Raw genomic sequence first — 11,192 nt, 5'->3', positions numbered from 1 at the left:
GTGTGTGTGTGTGTGTGTGTGTGTGTGTGTGTGTGTGTGTGAGTGTGTGTGTCTGGAGCCTTGGGTACTGATAGATTCCCCTGTAGCTCTACAAGGATTACACCCCTAATCTACACTGTCACTCTGAAAGAGCCCATAGACACACACAGCACTGAGGGATGTGGGACCTGTCAGCTCTCATTATTGCAGATGGTATAGCTTCACATGTGCACACACAGATGCGCATGTATTCACAGAAACCTCATCCGCAATGAATTTTGACACTCTTTGCATAATGTGTGTACGGGTATTGTAAGACTACGAAGTCCTGAGAGAGTTTACGTCTCACCAGGAACCTCTGGTTTCAGACCTAGATTTGTGGCCTTGGTTTGTCTTGATAACAGTATTAGGTAAGGATGTATATATGTGTGAGTACATTGTACAGTATACCAGCAGACATACAGTATGTAATAGCAAAAAGTATCTAGTAAATTATTGTTTTCTTAATCTCTCAGAGATTTTTTTCTATGGACGCTTTTGCTTTAAAAACCTAAATCTAGCAGTGAAATCTGAAAAAATAAAATTTCTGAAGATAAAGCCTGCATGCTGTGTGAATTTAAAGTAAGTGTAAAAAGGTTGAGCAATAGTACAGTTACAACGTTGATTATGATTAAGTCACATTTGCTTGACTGGGCTGTGTAGTTTAAATGACAGACATAATCTCAGCATTCTTTACTGAAAACAGGCCCAACTAAACCCAAATTATTACTTCAGTTTATTCAAATTCATAGTTTCAGCAGAGCCAATTCAAGAAACATATAGTTAAGATTATAAAGGGGAATTTAGAGTGCTGAAGAATTACAAAATTCAAAATATCAAGATTTTGTCTGATTAAAGGATATTTCAATCTAAGAATTAGAAGCAATAAATCGTTCCTGTGATTTAATTAGACCATTTTTAAATATACATGGAACAGCAGGCGATCAGAAGAAATGATCAGATTTTCCTGTTAAGTTGTGGTATATTTGAGGATCGTGTTAATACATTTACTTCACACTCAGCACTTTGTTTTTACTCCAGCGTCATCATTCATCACCCAACCCTTTGAAACATTATTATTACTTACAGTCCTGCAGCTGCTGATCATTTTCCTTCCACTTCTGCTTCATAGCCACATCACTCCTTTTGATAGCCACGACAAACAAATAACTTTTAGAAAACTTTATCCATGTTGACAGCTATGAGCAAACCTCTGCAGACCTCTAAGCAATAATCCCTCACTGACATAAAATTTAGTTTTGTTAATAAAGCTGCTTTTTTTCATTCTCTTCTAATTGAAATCCAGACCATAGTTCTATAATCAGGCAACGTAAATTATGTATGTTATGTAAAATTACTTATGACATCTGTAACTTACTGTTGTAACCAGATCAAGCTTTTGCCAATACCTTGAGAATATATCCAGCACAATTATGTTACAGGTTTGTAAAGGTCACAATGAAGCTGTGATGCCGTTTGGTAAAACAGGAAGTGACATTATTACCTGGTTCACTCAGGTTTGTAAGTGATTGAGTTGTGCTGTGATGTGACACTGTATTGAGTTAGAAGAGGACAGGTCACACCGTCCCTTCCTCACTGATCAGCATCACCCACTCTTAAAACTGGCCTCACACCCTGATCAATGACCTTAATTTACATATATTTGAATGCTAACATGTGGAGCTTAGGTCAGATCTGACCAGCACAGAGAAATTCAGCTGTGTATTAACAAATTACGACATCAATGCAATCACATATTGTTTGTTAATAGAAAGAAAAGAAAATGCCTCAGACATTAGGTCAGAGGGTACAATTCTGTGGGAAATGTAGTAATTGATGAAAAAATACAAGGAAAGAAGATTTCTTAGATAATTATGATCTTTATTTTAACACATACCTGCTTTGTTTTTTTTAATACTCCAACCATGTAAGTTATAGTATTATAGTTTTAAGTTAAAATAAACATTTTTGATAACCCGGTTTAAAATATACACATATATAACTTTATCAATTGAAAATTAAATATAAATTTATATTAATTTGTCATTTCTTGGGTTTGCTTGACAATTTACAGTTAACTTTATTTTCTGCTACACATTTGTGAATTTCGAATAACCTTAATTGAAATGAAAGAAATTAATAAATAAAAAAGGAAGTAGGATTTTTTTTCTATTTAGCCTGAGATTCTATGGAAGCCCATTTCTGCCATGAAAGAAAAAATAAAAGACCAACAGGAAGTCATAATTTCGACTTTCAAAGTTGAAATTATGACTTCCTGTTGGTCTTTTATTTTTTTTCTGTCATGGCGGAAATGGGCTTCCATAGAGATCTAACATTATTTTTAAAAAATGAAAAAAAAAAAACATATTTAGACAGGAAGGACCATCTTAAAGCCATTCTCTGTGACTCACAGTGATACACTGAGTAAAAAAAGTGGATAAACCATAAGTTACTCACGCAAATAAAACTCAGACATCTTTTCCGCAGACGGCCACACATTCTCCAAAAGTGTGCACTTCTTATGAAGGCATGCCTGCTGATAGACGGAATAACCTTTTTTTTTGAGTGTAAGTGTTTTTGGATAAGGTCACAATTTTCTTCTAATATATATCAGCAGGTTAGGACTCTAAGTTTGAGCCTGATGAACTCAACCTAACACCATTATTACAACATGTCCTTGGCTGTTACAAACACTCTCACATACACACAAACAACTTAAAATTCTGGGTTGTTTACAGATAACGATGTAGGTAGCATCATTGGACAATTTATGATTAAATAAGCACAGACCAGGGAAACAGAATACTCCCTTGCCACCCTGGTGATGGGAGATTAGTTATGTGACTGGCAGCCATCAAGTGCCACTCTGGACACACACACACACGCACACGCACACACACACACACACACACACTTGCAGGTGTCAGCAGGACAAACTCTGTTGACAGGTCAGGCCACAGGTCTGAGTGCTCCATCGCTTGCTCTTTTCTGTATCGCCACCCGCCTGTCTGCAGGCCCAATATCAACCACATTACCAAATCTCGAAGGCTGGCTGTAAACGCTGCTGGAGACTTGCCTGCACACCATTTCTGCACTTGCCCCCGACAAACAGAAGGACAGACAGGTGGAGACGCTGAATGGCAATTGGATAGATCCATGCCCCCAAGCACAACTGCAGTCAGTCTGATTAGACCTACTCATTGCTCCTTACACACACAGACACACACCCACACCCACACATGCACGCAGGCTTGCACACGCATACACACAGAATGGAACATACCCTAAATTGACCTGGCATAATTTTGCTCAGCAACCATCATGTCACTTGTTATGGCAAAGCTAAAAAATCTCCAATTCCAACATGCAGTAAACTTACAAATTCAGTAAAAGTTTCACATTTTCTAAACTTGGAACCTGCAAGAGAAATGGAGAAAAAATTCCATTACCACAAGTCTGACCTTGATCAGGCAGAACATCACTAATGCTTTCTTCCATCCATCCATCCATTTTCTTCCGCTTATCCGGGGTCGGGTCGCGGGGGCAGCAGCTTCAGAAGGGAGGCCCAGACTTCCCTCTCCCCAGCCACTTCTTCCAGCTCCTCCGGGGGAATCCCAAGGCGTTCCCAGGCCAGCCGAGAGACGTAATCCCTCCAGCGTGTCCTGGGTCTTCCCCGAGGCCTCCTCCCGGTGGGACGTGCCCGGAACACCTTACCAGGGAGGCTTAAGAGTGTGATCCCCCTGTAATTGGAGCACACCCTCCGGTCCCCCTTTTTAAACAGGGGGACCACCACCCCAGTCTGCCAGTCCAGGGGAACTGCCCCCGATGTCCATGCGATATTGCAGAGTCGCGTTAGCCAACACAACCCCGCAACATCCAGAGCCTTAAGGAACTCCGGGCGGATCTCATCCACCCCCGGGGCCCTGCCACCCAGGAGCTTTTTGACCACCTCGGCGACCTCGTCCCCAGAGATTGGAGAGCCCAGCCCAGAGTCCCCATGCTCAGCTTCCTCAACAGAAGGCATGTTGGTGGGATTGAGGAGGTCTTCGAAGTATTCCGCCCACCGGCCCACAACGTCCCGAGTTGAGGTCAGCAGCGCACCATCCCCACTATAAACAGTGTTGGTGCTGCACTGCTTCCCCCTCCTGAGACGCCGGATGGTGGACCAGAATCGCCTCGAAGCCGTACGGAAGTCTGTCTCCATGGCCTCTCCAAACTCCTCCCACGCCCGAGTTTTTGCCTCAGCGACAACCCGAGCCGCATGCCGTTTCGCCCGCCGGTACCTATCAGCTGCTTCTGGAGTCCCACAGGCCAAAAAGGCCCGGTAGGACTCCTTCTTCAGCTTGACAGCATCCCTCACCGAAGGTGTCCACCAACGGGTTCGAGGGTTGCCGCCGCGACAGGCACCAACGACCTTGCGGCCGCAGCTCCGATARGCCGCCTCGGYAATGGAGGTACGGAACATGGTCCACTCAGACTCAATGTCCCCCACCTCCCCCGGAACGTGCTAATGCTTTCTTTTGTTTTGCTTTCTTTTGTTTGTTTTTTCACATCTGTTTTATCATTTGAATTATTTATCAAAATTTGGATCCAGTTTAAATGGATTAAATTTATGCACCTAGAAAACATAAAACTTCCTGCTTTTCAGTGGATTCCCAGGGTTTGATGAAGAGATGCAGGCGAGGTTTAGTCAATAATGTTAGCACATGTTTTATAAGTAGGGTTTTAGTCATACTATTCCAACCTGGCACCATGCCATTAAAAATCAGTCTTATTGTAAATTCTCAATGCAGAGTCTCGAGATGCATAAAGCTTCCTTATATTACTGCAACATTGTGACTATTTTGAAGTTCTTTTTGGGATTATAGTGGTTTATTATTGAGGCTTGCACGGTTGAATACGGCTCACAACCTGCGAGAAGTGCAATCTCCTCCACAGGGCACTTGTAGCCAAGTTGTTTGGAGACCAGTAGAAGTTTTGAGTTCATAGGATTGGAGTTGAGATGCGAAATATTTTTGTGACACTCTCAAAGACAAGCCATGTAACTTTACAGCACTGCTATGCTGATGGCATTCAGTACTTTACTGCTTTTAAATCTCAGTGTCTTTCCAAGGTTTCAAAACTGAAGAATTTTCTGAATTGCAAAAGAACTCCTGGTTGTTCTTTACTTTCCTCCAGATGAAACTGACCTTCGTATTTATGCACCAGATACCTTCATTCCCGAGATTCCTGGAAATATGAGTTTGTTTTTTTTGCACATCATCAAGGAATACTGGAAAACTGATAGCCATCATATCCAAAACAGATTTATCTCCTCTCACATAGATCATTTTTATCTGCCTCAGTAAAGTATTGTTCATTCTCAACTTGTTATAAATACAACTTAGCACTTTTGACAAGATACTCAAGTGCTTTTGCAGTTGTAGTCTCTAAACTTTGGCAGCGGAAGAGCCATCTGTATGGACTGCCATTCACTAGCATTGTCACTTATCCGATTTTATCTGTTTTCAATTTGGTCTTGCTAAGCCACAACACAAAAAGAGGAAGGTTTTTTTCTAACATGTGTGAGCACATTTGACTTTAGTTCAGTCGGATGTATGTTATCTTAGGGTTATTTTACTGTGCAGGACCTTGTAATTTTTATCTTAAATGGTGCCATATATAAAAAATTTTTTACTTACTTGCACCTGCACCCTGCAGTTCAAACTGATAGCTCATTCCCTGTTTTACGATAAGCTTCCTCAAACTCATTATTTCAGAAGATCCATTTTAAATGTAGCTCCTCTGGAGAACAGTGAAAGGTCAACTTTAAACTATTTCTGAAGGCTTTGTGATGAAATATACGTGATACCATGTTTTTTGCGAGCCGCCGTACTAATAGATGTTTAAGAGCAGCATTGAAGCATCTTGTGTCAAACATCTTTGGGAGTAAAACATTTCTGCCAAAGCCTGTTTCAAAGTTTAAAATAAGCTCACACACATTAGGAGAGAAACTTCCTCTTTCTCTGTGGTTACATTCCCATGATAACTTGCACAAACCCCTGAGGCAAAGCTTTATCCCCGAGCTAACATGCAGGAAAGCCTCTGAGTACCCCAATGATCAAAGTCGCCCATTTGTTTGAACACACTGAGACAGAGTCATTAGAAATGCATATTACACGACAGCTATTGCATATTAACGCAGTCTGGCAGCCAATTAATCATTAACTCATCAATATCTCATTTGCATGAAATTATTCTCTTTTAAGAGCTTGTGTCTGAGGTGACGGGGTGAGCTCATCGATAATGCTAATGTCCCTGTGGGCCTGGGAGAGGAAGGAGGAAGGTGGGAGAGAGGAGAGTTTGAGTGGGATAGACCTTGTTCAAGTATTTGACTCCCACAATACCATGTGAGGGGAATGAGCATGTACATCACCGAGATGGGTTTTATGTCAGTGAGTTTAGGGGGAGTTGCCTCGAATATTCTTTTACGAAATAAACGGGCTCGACCCTTACAGAGGCAGGAAGACAGACTCCCGCCTTGGCTTTCGGCAAGGCCAGAAAGAGGGGAGTGTCTCAAGGTCGCCTAAGGCTCAGGGCTCTTATAGATTGGAGCTACGCTGTGTATGTGCACTGACCACTCCTTGGTGTGTGTCAGTGTGTGTTGTAGGGCTGGTAGATGGAAATGGCAGGACTGGGAGTGATTCTGTCACCCTTCCCTAAAGAGGAAGGTGAGATGTGCCATGCTTGTTATCCATCAAGACATTGATTTCTGGGACAGAAAGAGGGTAGAGGTGGAAATAAAACAAGAAAAGACATCAGAATTACTTGTTAGCCAATTTGAATGTTAACAAAGAAGACAGCACTTCAAATGTAAAACAAGGTTCGGAGGTACAATTCTGTTTACGATGTTTAAAACAATCTCTTGAAAGTTAATTCCAAAATAAGGATTAAACATCAAGTGTAATTTTTTTAAACAAATACTTTGAAGTAAATAAAAACTAAATATCCTCAAATTTCAACTGGCAAATATGGCTTAGTGATATTTGACTGGAGATTCCCAGAGACTGTGAGAAAAAAATTAACAGTTATTTTTACTCTAAAATACAAGAATTTGGGATTATATATTTACATCTGCTACAGCAAATAGCCTAAAATTAATGAGATATAGAATTTAGAAATTTCAAACACATACAGACTTCTAGTTTACTTCAGTGGTTTGAGCCCTCTTCTCACTAAGATTGCACCGGGACATTTAATAATCAGCCAGAAGGTGGATGATTTCCACCTCCAGGGTTTAGGAGAGCTCTTCTGGTTTGCATTAACAACTCTCCGCATTATGTTTGTTGAAGCATGAGAGTTCCCTAATCATTGCACATACATAAAACCTCCATGATAAGATGGTGATGGTTTGTGATCGTAGTGGCAGCATGACGTGGCCAAGCTTAGCCATGCAGATGGGCAAAAAAGGAAATGAAAACTGCCGTGCCACAACTATAGCGGGTCCAGGTTCGGTGCGATCCAGGTTGTTTTCATAGGCCTCTTTGACAATGGAGTACCAAATCTCATCGCTCCATACTGAACCCAGTTGTAGAGCCACTCAAAAACTGTCCTTTGTTCATCTAAATGTGCTTACTTTGTCATTTTAGTTGACAAGATTGCAATATCTGACTGTTAAAGCTCAATGTGTCTATCCCCAACTACTTGTAACAGTACAACAGCTGGTCCAAACTACTTCACAAAAAATTTTAAAACAAATAAATGAAAACATCCTGAACTTTACCATGTATGTTTAATGTAWTAGTAGATAATGCATAAAAAGCTATTATTACAGACTGCACTAGGGAAATAACTTGTACAAATTAAGTACATGAGAGTGAGCTTTAAACAACACTTGGTAAACCCTAAAATTGTTAGCATAACTCTCTGTCTGAACCACACCGGTACTCTTATTCAGCCTGGTGTTTCTCTCCTCTGTCCTTTTCCCTCTTTGACTCCGAGAGGTTATACAGATACTCTTAGCTGATTACCAAACATGAAAAGGGTCTCCGAAGTTCAAGACTTCTCATTGATTTCCAACCACCTTCTCTTTCTCTCAGCTCCCCATCTGTCTCATCTCCTCTCATTGCCAGTCCTCCCCACCCCTTTTCATGCCTCTGCCTCGTCTACCTGCAACAGAAACTGTCCAAGTTACCCATGTTAAGTGCGATCGACATAAACTGCTGACAGTTGTGGCCATCGGGCATGTGTGTTTATTGTGAATCCCTCTATGTGTCTTTCTAGTCGAATATTTGTGTTTAAGGATACACTTGAGGCCTAATTAGAACTGTTATCGCAGGAAGGGGAGTGGTATAATGGCACGTAATGAAAAACGCCAAATTTCATGTCCAATAAAAGGAAAATTGATTAATGAAAAGCACTTTGAGATAGAAGAGGTAAAGTGTTGCTGGATATAAAAGATGATGTATTAATTCTCAGCTGTTACAGATGGTTCAAGCCTCCTGACAACTGCTATTCTGTCGAGACTCTGTTAGCATGCATAATTATGCTAATTAAGACCTAATTAAGCACTAATTCTGTGGAGAGTCTCTTTCTTTGGTTGTAATTTAACACAGCTCAGCATTTAACACTTCTTAAAGAATTTTACACCTCCTGTGATTCATTTGTACTACTTGTTTCATTTTTTTTCATGTGTTGTAGACTCATGTAGGCCTCTGCTCTGGTCTAACAATGATGTAAAAACAGATAATGGTTGGGGAAGAAAAGGGCCTGAAGCAAAAGAGAAAAAGAGAGACAGACAGACAGAGAGAGAGAGAGCAAGAGAGAGAGACAGAGAGAGAGAGAGAGAGAGAGAGAGAGAGAGAGAGAGAGAGAGAGAGAGAGAGAATTAAGAAAAGTAGCATGGACATTCACATTGGTACAAATAATACGGCTTTGTCGGATGCTGAAGGTTGCAAAAACTTTGCCACAGACGATCATGGAAAAGTTGTACTATGCGGAAAACAATAAATAACAACGGATCAGTGGCATTAAAATACACCTTTTTAATGTTTTGTAAATGGCTACAATGTGCAGTGGTTCCGCACACCAGATGTGATTTTACTATCTAAATTGCGAAAAGTCGCAGGATGTCTTTGTGCAATTAGATCTCAGGCAGAGCGTCGGGACATTGTTATGCTGAGTGACAGACAGATCAGAAGTTGTTACAGTACATTGCGTCAGAGAGAATTGAAAACTGAGTGACAGCGATCTGGCGCGTGCTCGCCGCTGACGCCGGGTGTGTACAAGCAGTGATTCACTTCGTCATTAAAACAAAGCCATTACAAACCTGACATGACATCTGTCACCTTAGCCATCATCAGAGGTCAGGACTCTTGACCTCTCCTTGTCATAGCGCATGTAGCGGTCGGATGTAACACAGCTCGTTGATTGGCTGAGGCACCCAAGAGCAGAAGCTGTTTTATAATGCTGCTCTGTGTATATTCCATTAGACAGTTAGACCTTTTCTCAGTTGCTGCAAATTGGAAGGTGAGGTTTTCCTTCCAGAGGAAGCCTAAAATGTGACAGTCTGCCTGGTCTGCACTTTTTTGCTGGCTCTGTCTTATTGAACATCACAAAAAAACAAAAAAAAAACCCATTACAAATGACTTACTGTTTCACATCGGTTTATTACAGAACCCTGCAAAAATTATTCGTAACTCTTACATTTGGTCTTGTTACAATCACAACCGCAATGTACTGCAATGTGATTTTTTTTTTTTGGTGACAGACCAACATAAAATATCTGATAATGATCAGAAATGGGCGACCTGCATTTGAATCCAACCACATCAGAGCTTTTTGTGTCCGTGTCTGTACACTCTTTGTACAGTTGATGATTTTGTCCATTCTTCATCTCAAATAGTTTGCAGACAGATTGGAAGACAGCGTCTGTGAACAACAAATTTAAAGTATTGTAAAAAAAAAAAAAATCTCAGATTTAGATTACAACTTTTGTTTAATCATTCTATTATAAAACAAATAAACTTTGATATGTTTCATTGTTTAGATCATGTCGCACTGTGTCAAAACATTTAATTTCGGTTTGAAGGAAAAACTCCTGGCACATATTTGAAAAGTCCTCTATGGTTTCTTGCAAACTGAAAAAAAACTTTGGCCATTGGCAGAGTTGTGGCTCGCACCAACACTAGTTCTCATGTCGACAGATTCTCTAATCTGATCTACGGATCTCAGCTGCTACCATGAGACTTCTAGTTGCTTCTCGGATTAATATTCTCATTGCATGTTAGTTTGTGTGTACAGCTGTGACTTGGTTAGCTTGTGGTTCCTTTTTCAGATGATGGACTCAATTTTATTCAGAGCTATCAAAGTAAAGGGGGCTGAATGAAAATGCACACACACACACGCACACACACACACGCACACACGCATGCACGCACACACACACACACACACACACACGCACCTACACACACACCTACACCCCCACCCCTCACACACACACACACACAAAACAAGCAATTTTTCATGTCCCTTCACTTTATGCACTGCTGTGTGATGGTTTTGAATGTAAAATGTTGATAAAATACATGCTTATATATTAATAAAGGTTAAATACTGTTGTTATTTTTCCAAAGCTTCACACACTTCTCTTTTTTTTAACTGAAAACTGAAGTCCACAAACAATGGAAAAGCTTCTAAAGAAATCAAAGGATCGCAGTGCTGCAAGGCGGTTGACTGTGTTACCTTAAATCAACGCTAGTCTCCAGCTTCGGAACAGGGGTGTGTGCACATAATGAAGTGTGGCACTAAGTAACTGTGGAGTCCCTGCCAAAGCTTAATTAGAGATTCATCCACTGGTATATATCACTGTTACTGTGTGTCAACAGGGTGCTATGCATCAGCCGCTGGCAGAAAGGGGTTTATGGCTCAAACTGTTGGTGTGCATGTGTGTGCTTTCAACAAAGTGGGTGTGGTACAACCACATCCAAGACTATGAAATTAAGCACCAATAATTAATGAGAGGTGGGAAGTTTAGCACCTGTTTCACTCAATTTTTAATTGATATCTTGTGGGAAATCTACTGAGTAGCTTTCAGCGCCGTGCCTGTCAGAGACACACCAGAGGTTTCAATGGGAGCCTGTTTTTTGGTCAGGACCTGTAGAGTGGTCCTGCTGCATTTCTTGACAATGAGA

Source organism: Poecilia reticulata, linkage group LG6 (assembly GCF_000633615.1).
Source record: "Poecilia reticulata strain Guanapo linkage group LG6, Guppy_female_1.0+MT, whole genome shotgun sequence".
Taxonomy (NCBI): Eukaryota; Metazoa; Chordata; class Actinopteri; order Cyprinodontiformes; family Poeciliidae; genus Poecilia; species Poecilia reticulata.
Note: the sequence above shows the minus strand (reverse complement) of the source record.